Source organism: Caretta caretta, chromosome 15, assembly GCF_965140235.1.
Source record: "Caretta caretta isolate rCarCar2 chromosome 15, rCarCar1.hap1, whole genome shotgun sequence".
NCBI classification, from domain to species: Eukaryota; Metazoa; Chordata; order Testudines; family Cheloniidae; genus Caretta; species Caretta caretta.
Window position 1 is genome coordinate 22,092,233 of NC_134220.1, and position 20,512 is coordinate 22,112,744.

Here is a 20,512-nt window from a genome sequence, read left to right on the forward strand (position 1 = left end):
TACTTACGTGACATATTGTGCACTCTTGTGATCAGAGCACTCTGGTTTAATATTTAATCCTCTCATATCTGTGTTAGACTCCCACTGCATAATAGGAACTTTGCTTTAACAAGCCAGCTCCTTTGCCCCATGCTCTTCCAAAAGGCATACTTCGGTGAGGGGGAATATGTATTGCCAGGTGATGTGGTACATATTGTATTTTCATAAATTAAGAATAGGCTGTATTGCTACTACCAGAGCAAAACCAAGCTACTAGCAAGTTTTACATGGGCAGCCCTAACCAAGGGACATCTTATGATTTTCCCTCTTGTGGATAACTCACCTGGATTTTACATTGCTTGATTCCCATCACTGATGTGCTGTAAATCCATCTGTCTAGATGTACCATGTTTATAGAGAATGCATGAAGGAGTAATAGTATAAATATTTCCAACAGCACCACATATTTTGTTTGTTTGGGCTTCCCCACTGCTAAGGATTTTTTTTTTTTTTTTTTGCTTTTCCACCTTTCAAGAACAGTGGTTCCCATCACAGAATCAGCTTTTACTAGCAGTCACCATAGAGAAAACAGATTCCCCTTACACTTGGGAGTCATCTGAGGTTGCAAATGCTGACTCTAACAGCTTTCACTGGAAGCAAAGATGTAATTGCTGTGGGTGATAATACATAGTGGTGAAGAATCATGTAAAGTTAATGTAAATATATAGAAATATATAATGTTTTGAAATTTATACCATGGTTTATCAACTATAATATTTTGTTTAAGGGTCATCATGGTCCAATACTGTATGGATTATCACACATATATACAAAACGTACCAGAGCCACATCATTATACAACAAACGAGTTTGTTTTCCTCACCTTTTCTATGATGGAATTACTCTTGTGATGTGGAAACAGAACCACAGGACCTGTGCCAGGTCAAGTCAGAGTTAAAATTTTCCAAGTGACAAAAGCTAGATAGTAGGGGTGGGATCCACTAAGGGACTTAGGTGTTGCAACACTGAGTATCATGATACCTAACTTTTAGGTGCTCAGAAAATCATAGGAACAACACTGCAATCTATAAAGCTGATTGAGGTGCCTAGGCTCCTTATATAACAACTAGGGAGTGACAGGCACTTAAGGAAGTGAGCCACAAAGTCAGGACACTAGGCTGGGAGTTACCTATGCTAGCCAATGGGAGATGCTAATCACAGGGGTGTGTTCTCAGCCCTGCTCCTCTCTTGGAAATAGGCACCTAACTCCAGGCTACAGAGAGGCACCTAGATCTGCCTAACAAACACTTCTCAAAAGAATTCTGAATAAGGATGGCAGCCCCAATCAGAACTTTAAACTGGAGGACCTTCCACATTTCAGCATTAGAGATGAATTTTGATGAAGGATTTAGCATCCTGAAAATCCTCAGATGGACACTGTAGAACAACACTGTGTGACTGGGAAACCCTGACTGTTTCTAAGACAGAAGAACACTTTCTATGAATTATGTATCTTTTGTATTTTCATTATCCGCAGCCCACACCCCCCGGCCAAACGAGGATAATGGCTGATTACTAATGTCGTGAATTCCTTCAGTTAGTGAACCAAATAAAATTTAATCAGTGGCACATTTAAAAAAAAAAAATTCATGAACAGGAGCCTGTCTCCTGGCTGGAATCAGGTGACTTAGGTGCTTAACCTGCTTCTTGAGGGAATGAGTTAGGAGCCTGCCTCACTCCACACAAAATAGCTGGAGGAAAAGCCCCCATTGTAACATTTAGCTGAACAGTTACAGCACTCAACTGGGATGCAGGAGACCCAGATTCAAATCCTCTCTCTCTGCCACAGGAGGAGAAAGGATTTGAACAGAGGGGCCTCCCACCTTTCAGGAGAGTCTGCAACCACTGAATTAGGGGATATTCTGATGTGGGGTTACCACCATCTCTCCTATTGAAGCTGTTCCACTGTGGCTAAATAATGAAAGCATGTTTGGAGCGGGGGGACTGGACCCAGCATCTCCTATGTGGGTACCCTAACCACTGGGCTACAAAGTTATTACCACATGTGTTCTCTCTCCAGCCCAATTGTGAGCTCAAGCAGGAGGTAGTGCAGCTAAAAGCACCTCTAACCACATAATCTCCCTACAGTTTAGCAGTCTTCACTCCATAGTATTTCTGAAAGCTCAAGAACTCGATCTTCTGCCTTCTAGTCAGGAAACTCCCAATGTTTTTTCTAACTAGGCTCAGCTGTTCCTGCCTACTTCACTGATTAACCAGGTTCATCTGCACCTGATTACCTGCACCTTACTAACTATGCTCAGTTGTGACTAATGACCTGTTTGACTAGGCTCAGCTACTCCCAGTTACACTCTGCTAAGGGTAGTACTCCACGAAACTACTCTCAAGCTACTGCTAGGCTATAACCCCAGACTACCTCTATTGGCAGCCAGCTGTGTGGGGTTGTGATAAAGACAGAATGCTTCATAGCTCTTTAAGGGAGTGATAAAGGATCAGCCTACCTACCTGGTCACACACGTGTTTATTTGTAAGTGTATTATTTTTTCCCTGTTGTATTTAAAGACCCAATTTGAAGGGGGGCTGGCAACCAGAACTCCAGAAGGAGTCAATAGGAGCCTAGCACTTCTGGCAACTGGGTCTGTCAATGGCACTCTGTTAGTGTTGTTCAAGTCAGACAGTAGTGCGAATATTATACTCTCCAATGATGCTGAACAATTGCTCTCCAAAATGAGATTTGCTACAGCCTGATATATGTTGCCTGCCCTGAAGGCAGAGAGCATTCCTATTGACCTTGCTGACAAAGCAAAGGAGGGTTTGTTCCCAAACCCTAGTCTCCTGTGTAATACTCCCCAGGGCTCTATTCACAGAACTGCTAAGCCAAGCCTAAGTCACTTATTTTAAGTCTTTTTAGCGGATTCCTGAAAATCCCCGAAGTATTAATTACAAATCATCATAATCCCTTCTATGCAATTGGCAGTGGCTTTAGATAAGTTGGGTAGTGCCACTATAATGAAATACGTCAGCCTTCCACTACACTGGCTAAAGTCAATGTAGTAACATGTATTTTGATTTCTGGAATTCCATTCACACCTCACAAAGGCAACTCTCTGCTTTTCTAAAATAAACATAGTAGTAAATCCCATCACGAGAGACTCATGGAATGATTTACATTGAAAAATAGGGATCAGAACTGAGCTGCAGCTACAGACTTAGGCCCTGATTCTGCAAACACTTACCCATGTGCTTAGCTTTGAAATCAATGGGGGCTACTTATGGCAGTAAAGCTAAGCAGTTACATAAGTGGCTGCAGGATAGAGACCTTTCCTAGGAACCAACTGTATGAATGTCTTTAAAGAGTCAAATCTAAGGGCTTCATCCTGCATTCCTTGCTTACCCCAACTCCTGACTTGATTTTGGTGGAGAGTAAGAAATGCAGGGGCAGAGCCCTAAATTAAGTGGCCTGTCTTGAGGAGTAGAGATTAAGATTTATTTGAAAGAGGGAAGCTAGTGTCCTCTTGGCTATGCAAAAGAGAAGTCTGAATCAGCCGTGTTTCTGGCAGTACTTGAAATTTAGATTAATCTTGCAGGAATTGTTGGGTTTAACACCAAGAAATGCTCCAGACTGTGAAATGATGTTTTTAATTGCTTGTCTTCATCTGTAACATTTCTCATATTCATTTGTAATATTATGATTATAAGGAACTAGACTGGTGAATTTCTAATAGTATTGTGTTAATTAGAAGTAATAATATGCTACCTTTATATTCTGTAACTCATTTCAACTTAATATCTTAGAACACTCTGTCAATATTAATTAATTTAGACTTGCCAGACACCTGACAGGTAGTTAAGCCCATTTTACAGACTGTTTTTTTAAAAAAAGGTTAGTTGTCTTATCTGTGATCACACTGCCAGTCGGGGCAGAGCCAGGAATACAGTCTAGGAGTCCAGATTCCTTATCCTCTGGCTAATCATTAGATAACATTACCATACTTAAGCTTTGACAGAATATCTACAGTATTAGAGAGACAAGGAGGGTGAGGTAATATCTTTTATTAGACCAACTTCTGTCGGTGAGAGAGAGAAGCTTTTGAGCCTACACAGAGCTCTTCTTCAGGTCTGGGACCAACGTGGCTACAGTAACACTGCATACAAAATGCCCACGGTACATTTTCCCAAAGTGCCTAGTGACTTTTAAAGGGACTTAGTGCCTGAGTCATTTAGGTGCTTTTGAAAATTTTACCTCTTGCCATATTTTGGTGTTGCCATTTTCCCCATCCGTATGCATTCTTGCCTCAGTTGACATTGCCTAGTTACAGAAGTTGTCTGGGTATTCGAGCTAGTTGGAGAAACTCTGATGGTTCTTTATTCTTTATCCGAACATACAGTTCCATCAAAATTAAAGGTTTCAGAGTAGCAGCCGTGTTAGTCTGTATTCGCAAAAAGAAAAGGAGTACTTGTGGCACCTTAGAGACTAACAAATTTATTTGAGCATAAGCTTTCGTGAGATGCATCTAATGGAGTGAGCTGTAGCTCACAAAAGCTTATGCTCAAATAAATTGGTTAGTCTCTAAGGTGCCACAAGTACTCCTTTTCTTTTATCAAAATTAAAACGCTCTGTGAAACTGGGTTGATTTTGCTGGAGTTTTGTTTGGGGAGAAAAGGGGGGTGGCGGAGGGGGAAGGTGTTCCAACAAGATCCGTGCATCCCATTTTCAGGTATCTAAAGCTACATGCGAAGGGGGAAAAGTAACTCAATAGTTTTGCTGTTAAACCACAATGCGAGGTACCTGAATATCTAATTTCTATTCCAAACACTCTGTGGTTTTGGTTTAGTCTTGCTCAGTTTCCTCCATTTCCCTGTCTCTTTAAAGAATATTTCCCTCCCTTTTAGGGTGTGGTAAAGAGAATTAATTCATGTTTGTAAAGCAGTCGTAGATGGAAGATGCCAAAAAAGCAGAAAGCATTATTATTAAGTGCATATCATAATAATGACCAACACACAGCACATTTCCTGGGACTATTGACTCTGCTGAAGGTGTTTGTATCTACTCAGTAACCCCAGGAAAAGCTAGCCATTAATGTCCCTTTCACTTTGGTGCTCCGTGACCTGAAAATCTGCCCTCAATAGGTGTTTTGCTTATGTCTCTGAGCATAGAATTGGACCCATCACATTTACAGCTATTTAAATTCAGTTGAGTCGGTGTTTTGTGAGTTTAACTGTGGTTTTGTGCCCAGGGTACAGCTTTACTGGGCATTTCCAGGGAGTTAATACCCCACACATCAGCATGAAGTGGGTATTTCAGGACAAGCCATTCAGCTTCTGTTGAAAGGACATTCCAGGAGCCAAGGGACCTGTAGACTAAAGGTGAGGTTCACTATATGCTCATAGAACCTGGGTTGTGGATCCTTGGCAGCAGAAACGCCCCACATGTGATGGTGGTCATCTGTCATAGCAGCACAAGCCTGGAGCCACTGACATGGCCCACAAGAGGCTGGGCTGCTGAGGCAGGGGCAAGGCCATGACGTACCAGAGATGCACTGATTCAGTGGATCTCTCAAGCAGTTTCCATCAGCGATGACTCTCCCTACTGGGGCACAGCTAGTGCAGAAGATGTCAATGCTCAATTCTTCTCTGCTATGTATTTTCCTTATACTCAGGGTGCTTTTACCTCAGTGTAATCAATGCAGACTCTCAGAGCCTGAAATGATGTTTAATATAAGGCAACAATTCTGAAAGTTTAAGTGCACACATTACTGAACAGGGCACAGATGCAGTGCACCCATTACTCATTTTATGCAGGGTGTAACTGGAGAGATAATGGATAGGCTACAGTTTTGGATAGGTGCTGTTCTATATGTCAAAGTAAATAAATTTACTCTTCAGGGTTTGGTGACTAAATTACTCAAAGATCCCTTTCAGTCTGTTATCGCCCAGAACCCTTTAATGAGAATAAAACTGTAATCCTCATTTATTGTTGCATGTAGTGAGAAGAGAAAGAAAATGATACAGCTTTCAAACCCTCTGTTTGTAAAAGCATGATAATAGCTTGAGTGGCAGGGCAGCTAATGATAGCACAGGCCTAACCTAGGGGAAAAAATATTCAAGAATGCAATAACACTAGCTTTGCCTAGCCCAATGATTGGAAATGCAATACCCCGGGGGCCAAATTCCCCTACAAAGACATCCAGTAGGAAAAGCAGGGCACTGACTGGCCCATGGGATGATACTGGGAAAGCCACTAATCACATGGAAAGCAAATTATCTGTACTAAGACATCTGTTGAATGATGTACAGTAGGACTAGTCGGCAATTTAAAAAAATTTTTTTTTAGAAAATGCAGTTTCCTAAAAATAGAAATTTTGTGCAGAAGAATTTTGATTTTGCTTAATATTTGTTTTTCCCACTGGGAAAATCTAAACAAAATATTTGGTATCATGTCAGCCTAAATTAAGTCACTTTGTTTTGTCCAGCTGAAATTAAAGAATTGGGAGTGGGGAGGAGGTCAGTTCATCATTAATTTGTGTTCTCCTCAGCTGCCTCAGGGAAGCTGAAGTTTAGGTACCTCTTGCTCGCATTCTCCTGTATGGGCTGGGCTTTCTGTCTGGACTACATCTCCCATGATGCACCAGAGGACACCTATCAGCTTGGTTTAACTAACTGAAATATTTCCATTATGATTGACCAGAAATTAAATATTTCATTTCAAGTTTTCCAATGGGGAAAAAAAGAGCAAATATTGAAAATTTCCCCCTAAATATAGTGGAGAAAGCAAATAATAGTCAAGGTATCAATTTGCAGAACTTTAAGTTTCATTTGTTCAACCTAAACAAATTCTTCCTTTTTGTTGTTGCTGTTAACAAAAAGGGAGGAAAAAGTTACAAGTGCCAGTAGCCAATTGGTGACAAGTAACTTAATTAACAAAGTGGTAAAAATTCCACCAGCCACTAGAGCTTTGTTATACAGTGAGGCTCCCCACTGGTGCAGCAGAACTGATGGTAGTACTGTTGGGAAATCCTTCACTCCATTGACTCCTGAAAAATACCACAATGTAGAGGCAGGTAATTAGCACCCGGTCAATCACAAAGGGTCACACTCCTCCCTGGTATACCTCCCCAAGTCCTTCTGCCCTTCCACAACATGTACACAGCATGTCACTTGTTCCACCGGACTGTGTGAGGGAAGGGCAGCATGGATTTCCCCCCGGCTGGCTATAGTAAATTGCCAGCGTGCAGTACTATTTTTGTTCACAAATTAGATACAGCAAACAGACAGGCTCTGCCAATTGTGGGGATGGTTACTGCTCATTAGCAACAGTGGCAGCCTTGGATACCTGTCTGCAGTGAACTGGACCAACACCCGCCAGCTCATTTCATGTAGATGGTCTGTGTAAACCTGGGTTAGATTCAAATCACCCAGAACAAGGACTCCACATCTACACCTTATCCTGAGGCCATTTACCTTTCTTTTCAACTCCGCTACTGTAACTTCATTGAAGGTTCCACTTCTCCAGCTTTCCAGTTTTGCACGTAGTTTTATCTCCATTTGGCAGAACATTACTTTCAAGGTTTCTTGTTCTCTTTTTGCCCATTCACTGAGCTAATATAGTCTTCCCGCCTTCTACCACTCCTCGACACACAGACGTCCTCCTCCACCACCATCCTCAACTATGAAAGCAGCCAACGTTTATGGCAAATAGGTTAAAACATTAAAAACATCTTTGGTGGCTTTCTCCGATATACTAATTCCAGACTTTAGATGTGAAATCTATTACAATTTGGAAGCTGTTCCAGACACACTGTAAAGACTTTCTGCCATATGTTCTCCCATCTGTGATAAGAAAAGAGGAGTGTTGTATTAAAAAGAAAAAAAAATTGAGCGTGACTGACTGTCACTGAAATGTGTTCAACATTTATCTCTACCCCTGTCCCCAGGTTTGTTTCATTTCTCCTTGTGGCTATTTGGAAACAATAAGATCTCGGAATGAGTATTTTCTAGGTGATATTATTACAATTATTACCTAATCAACCATCTTCTTTTAATTTTCCTATTAATCAGCCCACTTTGATAGGGATTACCAATCTCTTGTATTCTAGGTCTTGTTATCTCCTCCTGGTAACTGAGTTGCTACTGCTCATGAAGGGTGAAATTTGGCCTTTTGCTGTCCCTCTGCACAAGGGTTAGCTTCACCTTCAGGGAGGTGTAACTTAGACTCTCTGTGCTAATCCCCACCTCCAGGACTGGGGGAGATTTGCTCAAGGGAGGCAGGTGGTAGTAATAATACCTCGTTTGCCTGCCCTCAGGGTTTGTGGTGGGACAGAGGAGTTCTTAGTTCCTGTTGTGGGTTCCACAGGAGACCTGCCATCAGAAACCGCAGTGGCGATGTGCTGAATCAGGGCAGCAGCAGCTGCCACGAGTGAATTCTGATGGTAATATTGCTGATATTGGCACTTTCCAGGAGAGAACAGAGGTTAATCTGAGAGTTGTCAGAACACAGGACTGGGAGTCAGAATTCTAGCTTCTATTTCCAGTTCCATTGCTGACTACTCATGGCAAAGTCACTTTTCAAATGTGTCCTCTAATTTTGGGTGCATTGGTTTTGGGTGCCCATTCTGACATGCCTGTGACCTGATTTTCAGAGGTGCTGAGTATCTGCAGGATCCAGAGGCTTCAAATGGAGTTTTGGGTGCTCTGAACATCTGAATGTGAGGCACCTGGGTGGCCAATGTTGAGCAGAAAATTAGGCAAAATTACAGTGCACATGCAAACATTTTTCCTCAAACTTTCTGTGCCTCACTCTCTCCACCTGTGGATATGTGCAATAAAACATTCCTCCCAGGATGCCATGGGGCTTAATTAGTAGTTCAAATGTTCTGTGGGATCCTTGGATGAAAGCTCCTCTAAGTTACAGAGTATTATTGTTTGTCCAGTTTTGTATTGAGTTTGCACATCCCTAATTGTTACATATCAGGCCCTAAAATTGCATGATGAAATCTAAGCTGCATGTACATGGAGGGAAAAGTGTATAGTGGGGAATGAGCAGAGGTTTACATGGCAGAAGGTTCCACGCACAACTTCTGCATCATGTCATATATTTTCCTTAAAAAGGTGGTAAAGGGGAGATTTTCAAAACCACCTTGGGGATCTGAACACCCACGGCCCATTAAGCTTTGAAAGTCTCAGCCCAAGTAAACAAGGGAACTCTCAACAAAAACAATGAACCAGCTTCTGATCTTATACTCTTCCATGTAAATCAGGAGTGGCTTGAATGGAGTTACACCACACGTGATCAGAATCAGGCCCAAAAGATATGTGTGGTATAACTTATGCATAGGGCCCTACCATATTCATGGTCCATTTTGATAAATTTCATGGTCAGAGGATTTAAAAAATCTTAAATTTCACGGTTTTAGATATTTAAATCTGAAATGTCACGGTATTGTAACCCTGGGGGTCTGACCCAAAGGGAGTCGTGGGGGGAGTTTTGCAAGGCTACTGAAGGGGAGGTCGTAGTATTGCCACCCTTAGTTCTGCGCCACCTTCAGAGCCAGCAGCAACATGGAAGTGAGGGTGGCATGGTATGGTATTGCCTCCTTTACTTTTGGGCTGCTGCTGGCAGCGGCGCTGCCTTCAGAGCTGGGTGCCTGACCAGCAGCCATTGCTCTCCCACCACCCAGTTCTGAAGACAGTGCAGAAGTAAGGGTGTCAATACCATGACCCCACTACAATAGCCAGATTTCATGGTCCGTGACATGGTAGGGCCCTAATCATAGGGGCATGGTTTATCCATACTGTCATCACTTAGCACTACACTATCCTGTCTCTGAAACCTTCCATGTACCTGTATAGCATTTCTCCTTCTCTCCCCCCACGTGTATGAGCTTTAGAGCTCATGAAAGGTGTCACCCTAACAGCCAGAGAAAATGAAATTTGTAACTGGTCCACAGAAAATGTTCAGCAGAGGCAGAAGCACAAGCTTCCTCCATGATGCCCTACTGAAGTGCCTTGACCCCCGATTTGGAGGAACCATTAGTGAGTTCAGTCTCCATGCCTGGTCAGTCTTTGTCTTCTCTTCTGATGCTCACAATGAGCGTGCTGCTTCCAAGTGCACTGAGCACACCAAACTCATTTCATGTAGACCACCAAATAGCCACCAAAGAAAAACAGCTCTCAGTCACTGAGCTGGATTGGATTTAGACCTAAATGGTGAAAGGTTCTGTTCCCTATTGCCAGGGGAAGATCCCCCCTTTCTTCATACCCAGAATGTGCTCACATAACATTCTGAACCACTGCAGAAAGACTCTTGTCCCACTTAATAAGACCAAAGTTTGTGTATGTCCCCATAAAATCCTGTGGTATATAAATACTTTGGCAGTGGGCACAATAGAAACACCCAAAGTAAAGACATATCTAAGGGAGAATATACATTATTCAGAAATTTAGAGTATGATAATAAAAAGCAAAACAAATGAACTTCCAAATGTAGAGACGTATGCTGTTCCCACTGGAGTCAATGGCAAGACTTCCATTGATTCCAGGGGTGCACACAGCTGCTGCACTACAGCTGTGTATCTGTGTGCATGCTCTGTTCCTCCAGCTCTCCCTTCTGGTTCCATTAGTTCTCAGCCTGGAGAATCCATCAGTCCAGGACAAAGCCAGCAGAGGGAACAGAAAGACTTTGCAAACGCCATATGTGTCCTGTGTTCCTGACAACACATTTTCCTGACTGTGTTTGCCCAGCGCTGCAGTTGGGATTTTAAGGCTTGATAGAAAAACAAACACTATAGTTACCAGAGAGATACTTAGAAATCAAGAACAGAAATTGATTCTGCCTGGCTTGCCTAACCTGTGGGTCAGAGCTACTTACATGTCGCAGCTGTGGAGTGGGACATTTCAGTATTTTAATCACATGTCTGAGGATTACTTTGATTTAGAACTATTGGTTGTGAGAATTAATTCCTATACTTTAAAAGCCATTGAGAATTTTTTTTTGAAGAGTCCAGCTTCCACTCAGAGGATATAGATATTTTAATCTAGTTTTCCTTTTCCCTACTGTCTCTGCAGGAGGTTTTAGAAAGGGCCAAAGGCTGGAGGGGAAAAAAGCTTTCACTGATTCAAAGAGAGAATGTTGAGGCTTTTCACAAGGGAGGCTCCAGGGCTTCATCTGCTTAAGGCAAACTAGCAAATAATGATGTCCACCCGTATTGCCCCACAGCCAGCTACATACTTATGGAAAGTTTTGCTGCCTTAGGTGATGGCCCCTTCTGGCTGGTTTATAGCATTCAAATTCAGCCTACCTTAAAGATGGCCCACAAAGAAGCAAAACATGGCTTTTACCCTTTCTGCTTCTTTATGGATGTATAACAAAAGGCCTGAAAGTTGTGTGTACATATTTATTTTTCCTGCTCGTTTTACATTAGAGATTCAGGTCCTTTCCAGCCTGGAAGTCTCTCTGATTTGTGGAGAATTAGTGAAAGGACAACATCATAAGAATGAAAGGGATGAAGGATTTTTTTTGTCACTGTTTAAATGTTTTGTTATTAGTAACACTTATTAATAACTTCAACTAATTCACCCTTTGGAGAAGGGAAGCCTTTGCTAAATATTAACCACTCCCATCACTTGAATTTAGGTGTAAGGGCTCATATACACTCTCTGGGATGTTCAACAAATCCTGTAGCAAAACCAGGTATGTCTGGAATGGACATACCTGATATATCAAGGGTAAAGGAGTGTGTTCCTTTTAGGCCTGCTCTATACATCATATACAAGTAAAGCAAAAGCAGAGCAGTTACCTAATTTTTAGAAGGTCTTTGTTGCTCCCCCTTAAATTGTAAAAGCCTCATAAGTCTTTCTTATTCTAAAGGAGACTTTGTTCCCCTTGTTTTGTACACACAATTCTCATCATTACTATTACTATCATTTATGCTATTGAAAAGAAAAAGGGCCAACTTCAGACATAAGATGCAATTCCTTGTAACTGCTTACACCAGGTCTGAATTTAGTCCTGTATAACTACTCACTTTTGGTCATGCTTTTATACTAAGGGTCTATTTATAGATGGTTTCTAAAAGGCTAATAAATGATTAAAAGGCACTGTAAGCATGTTACAGACACATGAGTAGTATGTGTTATAAATGTTTATAAACATCTCACTAGCAGGTGTTACAGAAGATTATAAGCAACTAATTGATCTGTTGGACACTGATATAATTAACCATTCATTAACACATCTATTAATCATTTATTCACCCTTTATAAAGGGAACCTTAGTATAAAGTGTGACAACGAGTTATTTTGTTTGAATTTAAGTTAAGTGCAAGATATGTAGCATTTTAATATTTTTTTTATCTGTCCACCAGCATCCTTGATTGATGTCTGAATAGCTCTGGGAAGAGCATTTGTTTAACTGCTCATGCAGAGCTAGGAAAGGAAACAGAAAAAATGTCTGTTTGTCCTACAAAATACCATTTGTTTAGTGAGTTTAGCATTTGCTTTGTAGAAAAATCCTAGGGAGATCTTCCCTTTCCAACAGCACCAAACAGTGTGGGGGTGTCTCATGGAAATGAGTTCCTAGGCTCCATCTAGTCCCTTTAAGCCTCTCAGCCATGATGCCTACAAACAACTATTCCTTGTCCGTAAGAGGCAAGCTGAGACTTTTGCTTATATGCTAAATTCTGTTCTTTAGGGCAAAGACTGTCTTCTCTGTTACTTGCTGTAAAAGTGTCCAGTCCAATGGGGCTTTGATCTTTGATAGAGGTTCGTAGGCACGACTGTTATAGAAATTATAGTTGTATCAGCAGAAAAACGAAGGAGCAAGAAGGCTTGGGGACTAGCCTAAAACATGTGAAGTAGCCCTTCCAGTAGCACTGCTGAGGTCCACTTTCTTCCTGTTCGGCAGATATACGACGACTTTGGTCTCTGAAGCTGTCCATTTTTGGCATCTTCTGAGAATAACAATTCCCATGCAAAAAATTTGAAATTACTTGACTGCGCCTTTTTAATATGGTCTTCCTTACAATTGCTGATGGCCTGGCAAAGAGCACGTTTATCATGGGTAAAAATCCTTTTGTTCGTGTTACTGCTCCATGGCCAGGAGCTCTGTTCTCCCTTCTGGCAAACAAAATGCAAGTGGCTGCACAGGTAGTTCCTGACTCTTGTTTACCCTTTGGAAGACACCTCCAGAACTACCCAGGCTTACATGTTTTTACTGAGCTTTGTGGAATAACATAGCACTAGGGGTCAGTAAAACTCCACTGTGAACAGAAGCATGAACAATGTGGTTGCTTTTGTCATGGTAACAGTCTGTTGCATTACAGTTTAATAATATTTGCACTGCAAAGCACACAACAGTTTTAGGCCCTGCCTAATGTATGCACACAAGTAGACACCATATGTGTTTACAAAGCTAAGTTTATGAAAGAACGCAACCGACTCAGAACTGCATTCTTTTCATACTTCTAGAATTCTTGTTTGTCTGTATCTGATTTCTTTGTGTTTTTTGTGCTAAACTAGAGCCCAGTACTGAAAATGATTACTACCAGGCATGCTGCTCACTGCATGACAGTTAATACAGCCTGTGCCCATGGGTGAGGCATTGCAGGATTGGGCCCTCAGTTTTTTTAGAGTTCAGCTAATCCTGAAAGGCAGATTTAGAGTATCTGAGGATTGGGACCCTACTCTCAGTATATTGTGATAATAATTTAATCATTAATTACCATGTTCCATAACCTTTATCACTTTCAAATAAGAAATAACCAGTGAGTTAAGCTTAGAAGAGGTCACTTTCATCCATTATACAAAAATCATTATACTTCTCAGTATTTCCTCCCCTCTGAGATCAGGGTCATGACAGGCACGCTAGATAACCTAAATGATGAATAAATGTTCACGGATCAACAAAAGTAGTGGAAATACCCCAATTCGCAGCTTGGTGTGAAAGGGACTGAGAATGGGCTCAAGGGCAAAGCAGGAAGGCAGATCTGGATTGTTTTTGAACACCTTACTACTAGGGATGTATTGGTGGAGGGCATTGGTTCAGCCCTGTGTAAAGATAAAGACTATCTGTAAAATTTGGATTCAGATTGGAAATGCCCCAATAGTTTGTGTAGCTTGAAAGCTTGTCTCTCTCACTCACAGAAGCTGGTCCAATAAAATACACCACCTCGCCTACCGTGTCTCCCCAAAAGTTTGGGGTGTTAGGAATTTTGATTTGGGTCCCATCTCTTGTAAAATGAGGAAAAAATGCCAGCATATAATAAGGGTCAATAGTGCAACAAAAACAAAAGAGAGAATTTTCCTTTTTATTGGATGTATAAATAAGTAAATAAGTACCATGAAAGGAACACACTGGTTACCCAGGGGCAAAGTAAATTCCACAGCCGCAAAATAAAAATTAAAATAAGTTTCCCCCTAAAAAAGTTAGTGAGTTGGAAAGTGTAAGGTAACATTTCAATTTGTCTCACATTTCCGCTTACAATTTTCAGCGTAAAATCTCTATTTTATCATGTCATCTGCTCCCAAAACCCACTCTTCGTCAGTTTCAAAATTACACCATTCAGAATGCAATCAGGTTTCAGAGAGGACATCATTATATGTTAAAGCTTTGTATGCATTCCAGCAACTTACATCTATTCCAGCTGTTTTTACTTGGCAAGTGCTAGTTGTAGTACTTATTGCCCATAGGGACTAGAGTTCATCTTAATCAGGATCACGTAATTTCATTTGTAGCCATTAATTTTCTGGTGATGCATGTTTTTCATCTTTGAGTTAATTTCATTATAGCTGGAGTTGGTAGCACGCCCTATAGTTAAGGTTGCTTGACACTTTCTATTACAAGACCTTGTTTTCAGTTGCTTAGAACTTGCCAAACTTTTACCCATCCAGACTGAATTTTCCCATGCCAGGTTTAGATAACTAATTTAGGGTCCATCCTAGAAATCTCTGAACACCCACATCCTACAAACTCACAAGATTTGGTCTATACAAACCAATGCACTTAGCAGTGCATGATGAAGATGCAATATGTGTCTCACAATTCTGCTATCAGAAAAAGGAGATTGGCATATCAGTGTGTGTTTAATTCAAAGGAAATGCCCTCTTGTACATGTTTTGCCTATTAAAGTGATGCTGACATGGATGAAAACAGCACAAGTGGTGTTTTGATAAAATTATTTGTTTACTACTTTAAAACTCTTGGAACTAACTGCTCTGTTTCTATAAATCTTTCTTGGGAACAAGGAGACTAGGGTAAAAACCCACTGACTGACATCCTCTACGTTTCCAGCTATTGTGAACTGACAGCAAGCCCAGCAACATAAAGTAGCCTTATAGGAATCCTATTCACCACTAAAGGGTTAGCTTTTGATCATTAAAGAGATAGTCATTCCTACGGGTATTACCACTGACAGCAGAATTACAAGCTGTCAAATAGATTTTTATTCTAGTCTGGCCTACAGTTTGAACCAAATCTACTTTTCTTATACCAGAGAAGTGGTTTGAAGCAAAACAAGATGTAGGGGAAAAAAAATGAATATGGCAGATGAGGCAGAATCATGTTTAAAACAAAAGGACAAAGATTCAGTGCTTGATCCTGCTCTCATGGAAGTCAATAGTTAAACTCCTTCCGACTTTAAAGGGAATAGGATCCAGACCTTAATACAAAGTAATAATAAGGCAACTCCTACCTTTCTCCTGTCTGTGCAGCTTCTTCCACTATATGTTTCTTTCTACTGCCTTCTGCTTTTGACAGCCTTCTTTGTGTTGCAGTTCCACATAGTCCTAGATCAGGGACCCTTTGTATGAGGCACCGTACATACATAAAATGAAAAGGGAGTGCCTGCCTCATAATCAAAGTGTAAAATGAGAGACATAAGGTGGATACCATCAACAAATGATGGGAGCACAAAGTAACAGCCAAACCATTATGATCAGTATTGGAAGCAGCAGTCACAGCGCACCAGCTGAAAATGGTCCTTTCTAGCTTTGGAATCTATGAAGCATTGGAAAGTGTTTTGTGGGCATCCCAGTACAATGTGCTCCCTGCCACGCTCTTTGCCCTTAAATCCCCTTTCTGCTCTGCCACCACTGTTCAAGACATAGAACCTTGTATACAAACTTGCTAGGAAGTCTGGCCTCAAAATGTATGAATCTAGATGAGACGGGTCTCCTTGCTCTGTGTGGTGCCTGTTGTAATACGGTAACAAAGGCCAGATTACCCATTTCAAGCCCCCATGAAAAGACATTGGACAACCTTCCAGCAGAGGTCAAATCCTGGCTCTATTGAAGTCCATGGTAAACTCCCACTGACTTCAACTGGACCAGGGTTTCACCCTAGGGATTTAGTGGGAAGGGATAAAGGTCTCCAGTTTCTGGAGAAGAGGGCTATGAAGTTAAAAAGAACTTAGCTAAAAGACCCCTGTCTCCCAGGTCTTTAGAAAGCACGAGTAGGACTCAAAATGGCTCCCAAAAATGAGTTGCTCACTATTGGCTCACAGCACATGTATTTATCCCCACTTATAAAATTACCACTACACTATTGGGCAAAATGTTCCGCTGCTGGGAGTAGGGTGGGATGTTGGTGGGGAAAGGGAACATCCAAAGCCCTTTTCCAGTCCTCCCAGGTATTAACATCCTGCGATGCCAAGTGGACGTCTCCCAAACTAGCACCTCAAATCAAGTCCATCATTGAGAGAGAACTGCTGCCTCTAGAAAAGCCAAACCAGCAAAGCATGGACAATTAGTGTTAATTACCAAAAGCAGATTAGATTTACCAGTTGATATATCACACTGAAAATGAAACAAGAAGCCTCAGAGTAAAGAAGATTTCTTTTTATTAATTTGTTGGAAGCAAATTATTCGGTTTTGAAGCTTTACAAAAGCCATAGGTCGTGGAGATGCAGGCCTGGCAGGTCTCTCCATGCTCACTTGTATTTTCCTGGAGGCAGTGCTTCCTCCATAATTAGTTGTGTTAATTACCCGGAGAAGATTAGACATACTTGCCAAAATAATATATTGCTTATAAAATAGAAAGATGTTTTCTCTTTACTAACTAGTTCTTATAGTATGAATGGATGCAATTCTCCCTGGGCAGCTTCCAGCAAAGGCTCTTGTCACTTACCACAGCATTAGTTGCAGAAAATAGAGATTGTATTGTTAAAGGGGTATTGTGAAATGGTCACAACTAGAATCCAGACTCCTGGTCCTGCTGTATAGCCTTGGAAAGATTCCTTTGGCCCACTCATGCAGTTCTGACACGGGCAAAACTCCCCACTGAAGACAGTGAAGAGTTTTGTTTATGTAAGGATTGCAGACTCAGTTTGCTTATCTGTGAAGTGGGTATAATACTCATTTAGACCTATGACTCCACATCCTTTATGAAGTAATCACAAACAAACTGGGGAGAGCAGCTTTGAGAAGGAAAGAGACTTGGAGCTGGGACGGGACCTCAATGGGACAATGAAAAGCTGGGGTGGTGGCGGAACATCCCAGTCTTATCTGCACTGTGAAGTTAAATGCCAAAAGCGTGCTCTATTGTGAATAGTGATGTTAATGTGCAACATTTCATTGTTGGTGATATTTTTAGAAAGATTTTTAAAACATTCAGGCAAAATAATAGATCCCAGTGGAAAATTATTTTTATTTCTTCCCCAACGCCAAATTCTGAGCTGAAACTGATTGGTTACCATATAGCATCATCTCAAACATGTAAAAAGCATCACAGGCTGCGGAAGTTCACCAGACTCCCCACTGACACTGGAAAATCAAATGAAACAGCCAGAGGGAGTTGTTGAAGGAGCAGAAATCTCTCTCTTCTTAAACAGAGAGAGAGAGTGAGTGAGGAAAAAAAAGAACAGTTAAAAAACCATCAGTAAACACAAGTTTAGTCCCACAGCAAAGAATCCGTTTAAATTTATTTGTAAAGAAGATAGCACTAGAGAGGACGGTTCTGCAGTGGCTGACAAATAGGGCGAGACACATCCAGTGAATGGGTTTTTTTTTTTCATTTTAGATTCTAGGTGGAAATTCACCAAAAGAAGATCTCAAGAGTTGAGCACCTGTTTGTCAGTGTTTCGGTTCATTTTAAACAAGAATCATCTGAATCCTCATCTCCGGCTATTTAAACTCCAGATCTGTAGGACTGCTGTGGTATGTGTGTGGCTAGCAAAGCAACTAGGGGCCAAATTCTTGCTCTCATTTCCACCATTGAAACTGCATTGAACTCACTGGGATTACATGGATGTATCTGGGGACAAAAATTCATCCCTGGTGTGATTGATCTGATTTCAGTAGTTACACCAGGGGTAAATTTGCCCAAGATTTTTTTAAGGGTGGAAAACTTGCAAAAATATAATGTAGTATTAAATTTATATCCCCTCCCCAGTTGCTTCTTTAATATCAGGGCATATGTTGGATGTTCTGCTGCCAGTCTATCTTTTATTATAGTTATTGCCTGACCAGATGGGGGAAGAAGAGCTATATGCACAGACACATTCCTATAAATATTTGGTGGCAGGAGGAAAGGAGTACTTGTGGCACCTTAGACACTAACCAATTTATTTGAGCATAAGCTTTCGTGAGCTACAGCTCACTTCATCAGATGCATACTGTGGAAAGTGTAGAAGATCTTTTTATATACACACAAAGCATGAAAAAATACCTCCCCCCACCCCATTCTCCTGCTCGTAATAGCTTATCTAAAGTGATCACTCTCCTTACAATGTGTATGATAATCAAGTTGGGCCATTTCCAGCACAAATCCAGGTTTTCTCACCTCCCCACCACCACCACACACACAAACCCACTCTCCTGCTGCTAAAAAGAAAAGGAGTACTTGTGGCACCTTAGAGACTAACCAATTTATCTGAACATAAGCTTTCGTGAGCTACAGCTCACTTCATCGGATGATAATCATACACATTGTAAGGAGAGTGGTCACTTTAGATAAGCTATTACCAGCAGGAGAGTGGGTTTGTGTGTGTGGTGTGTGGGGGGTGAGAAAACCTGGGTTTGTGCTGGAAATGGCCCAACTTGATTATCATACACATTGTAAGGAGAGTGATCACTTTAGATAAGCTATTACCAGCAGGAGAGTGGGGTGGGAGGAGGTATTTTTTCATGCTTTGTGGGTATATAAAAAGAACTTCTACACTTTCCACAGTATGCATCTGATGAAGTGAGCTGTAGCTCATGAAAGCTTATGCTCAAATAAATTGGTTAGTCTCTAAGGTGCCACAAGTACTCCTTTTCTTTTTGCGAATACAGACTAACACGGTGGCAGGAGGGTTAATCAACTAGTTTCCAAGTCCATCACAGCTTCCCCTCCCCTCCTGCAAAAGACTATCATGTGTCACATTTTGGGGGGTGGAGCAGGGCAGGCCTTGCTGTATTCTGTTCCCTTTGTGGTTTCTATTTCTCAGGGTGGATTGACATACATCAAACCAAGACTAGGATCCTGGCCCCAGCCCTTTCTAAATGATGACAAATCTCACCATTTCTGTTGCACATTTAAAAAACAAACAAACAAAAAACCGGAACCTGATGCATTCTGGTACAATAGTGCTGCAAAAATCTTGACCTGGCACCTGGTTCCTGCCAGTTTGGGCCCAGATTCCACAGACTAAATGGAGAATGTATTTAGCTGATGCTACTGCACTTTAATAACCTGGCCTTGAACGTGCCCCAGTACAATAGCACAATCAAGTAATCAAACAAACAAACAAACAAATAACAAATCTGGCTCCCAACACACTATGGTACCTGACAGCTGCAAAAATGATATTTTTAAAAAATATGTAAACCTGTAAACCTGCTGGATGCAACACATTTTGGTGACATTGCCCCGTCTCCTCCAATACACGTACTGCCTAAATGTATTACATAGTCAACTCCACCAGCATGACCTGGATCCAGGGGTGCGGGAACAGTTTGTATGGGGGGGTGCTGAGAACCATTGAACCAAACTGTAAACCCTGGATGTAATGGAAACCACTTCAAGCCAGGGGGCACTGCCGCAACCCCAGCACCTCTACTTCCAGCACCTATGTTCTGGATCCCAGCATTTCCTGGGACATGTTTCTGCAGTACTGTTGAATTTCACCATTTGAAATCTGGCTGGGTCCACCTGTGTTTTGTTACTGAATACTCAAATCAGACTATTACCATACAACCATATGGTTGGTTACAAGAATTCATCCTTCTTGAGCAACCTGGTAGGTATATGTCTATATATAGATATAGATGATGTTATAGTCAGTAGCCTTATTTACCACTCCTCCTATGCACTTAGAAAGTTCAATTCAGTTTTAGCTATAATACCAGTTGTAGAGGTATTTTCCATTTGAAGTCCAGGGATTTAGGGAATCTCTCTGAAACTCGTAATACTTCTAAAACCAAAATGAACTTTTAAATGCGCACACATGAAATGCAACCTTTCCCTATTGCATGGTTGATCATATATGTATTTCTTAACAAATGGAAAGTGTAACATAGCAAGTCCCAGGGTTAGAAGAAGTTT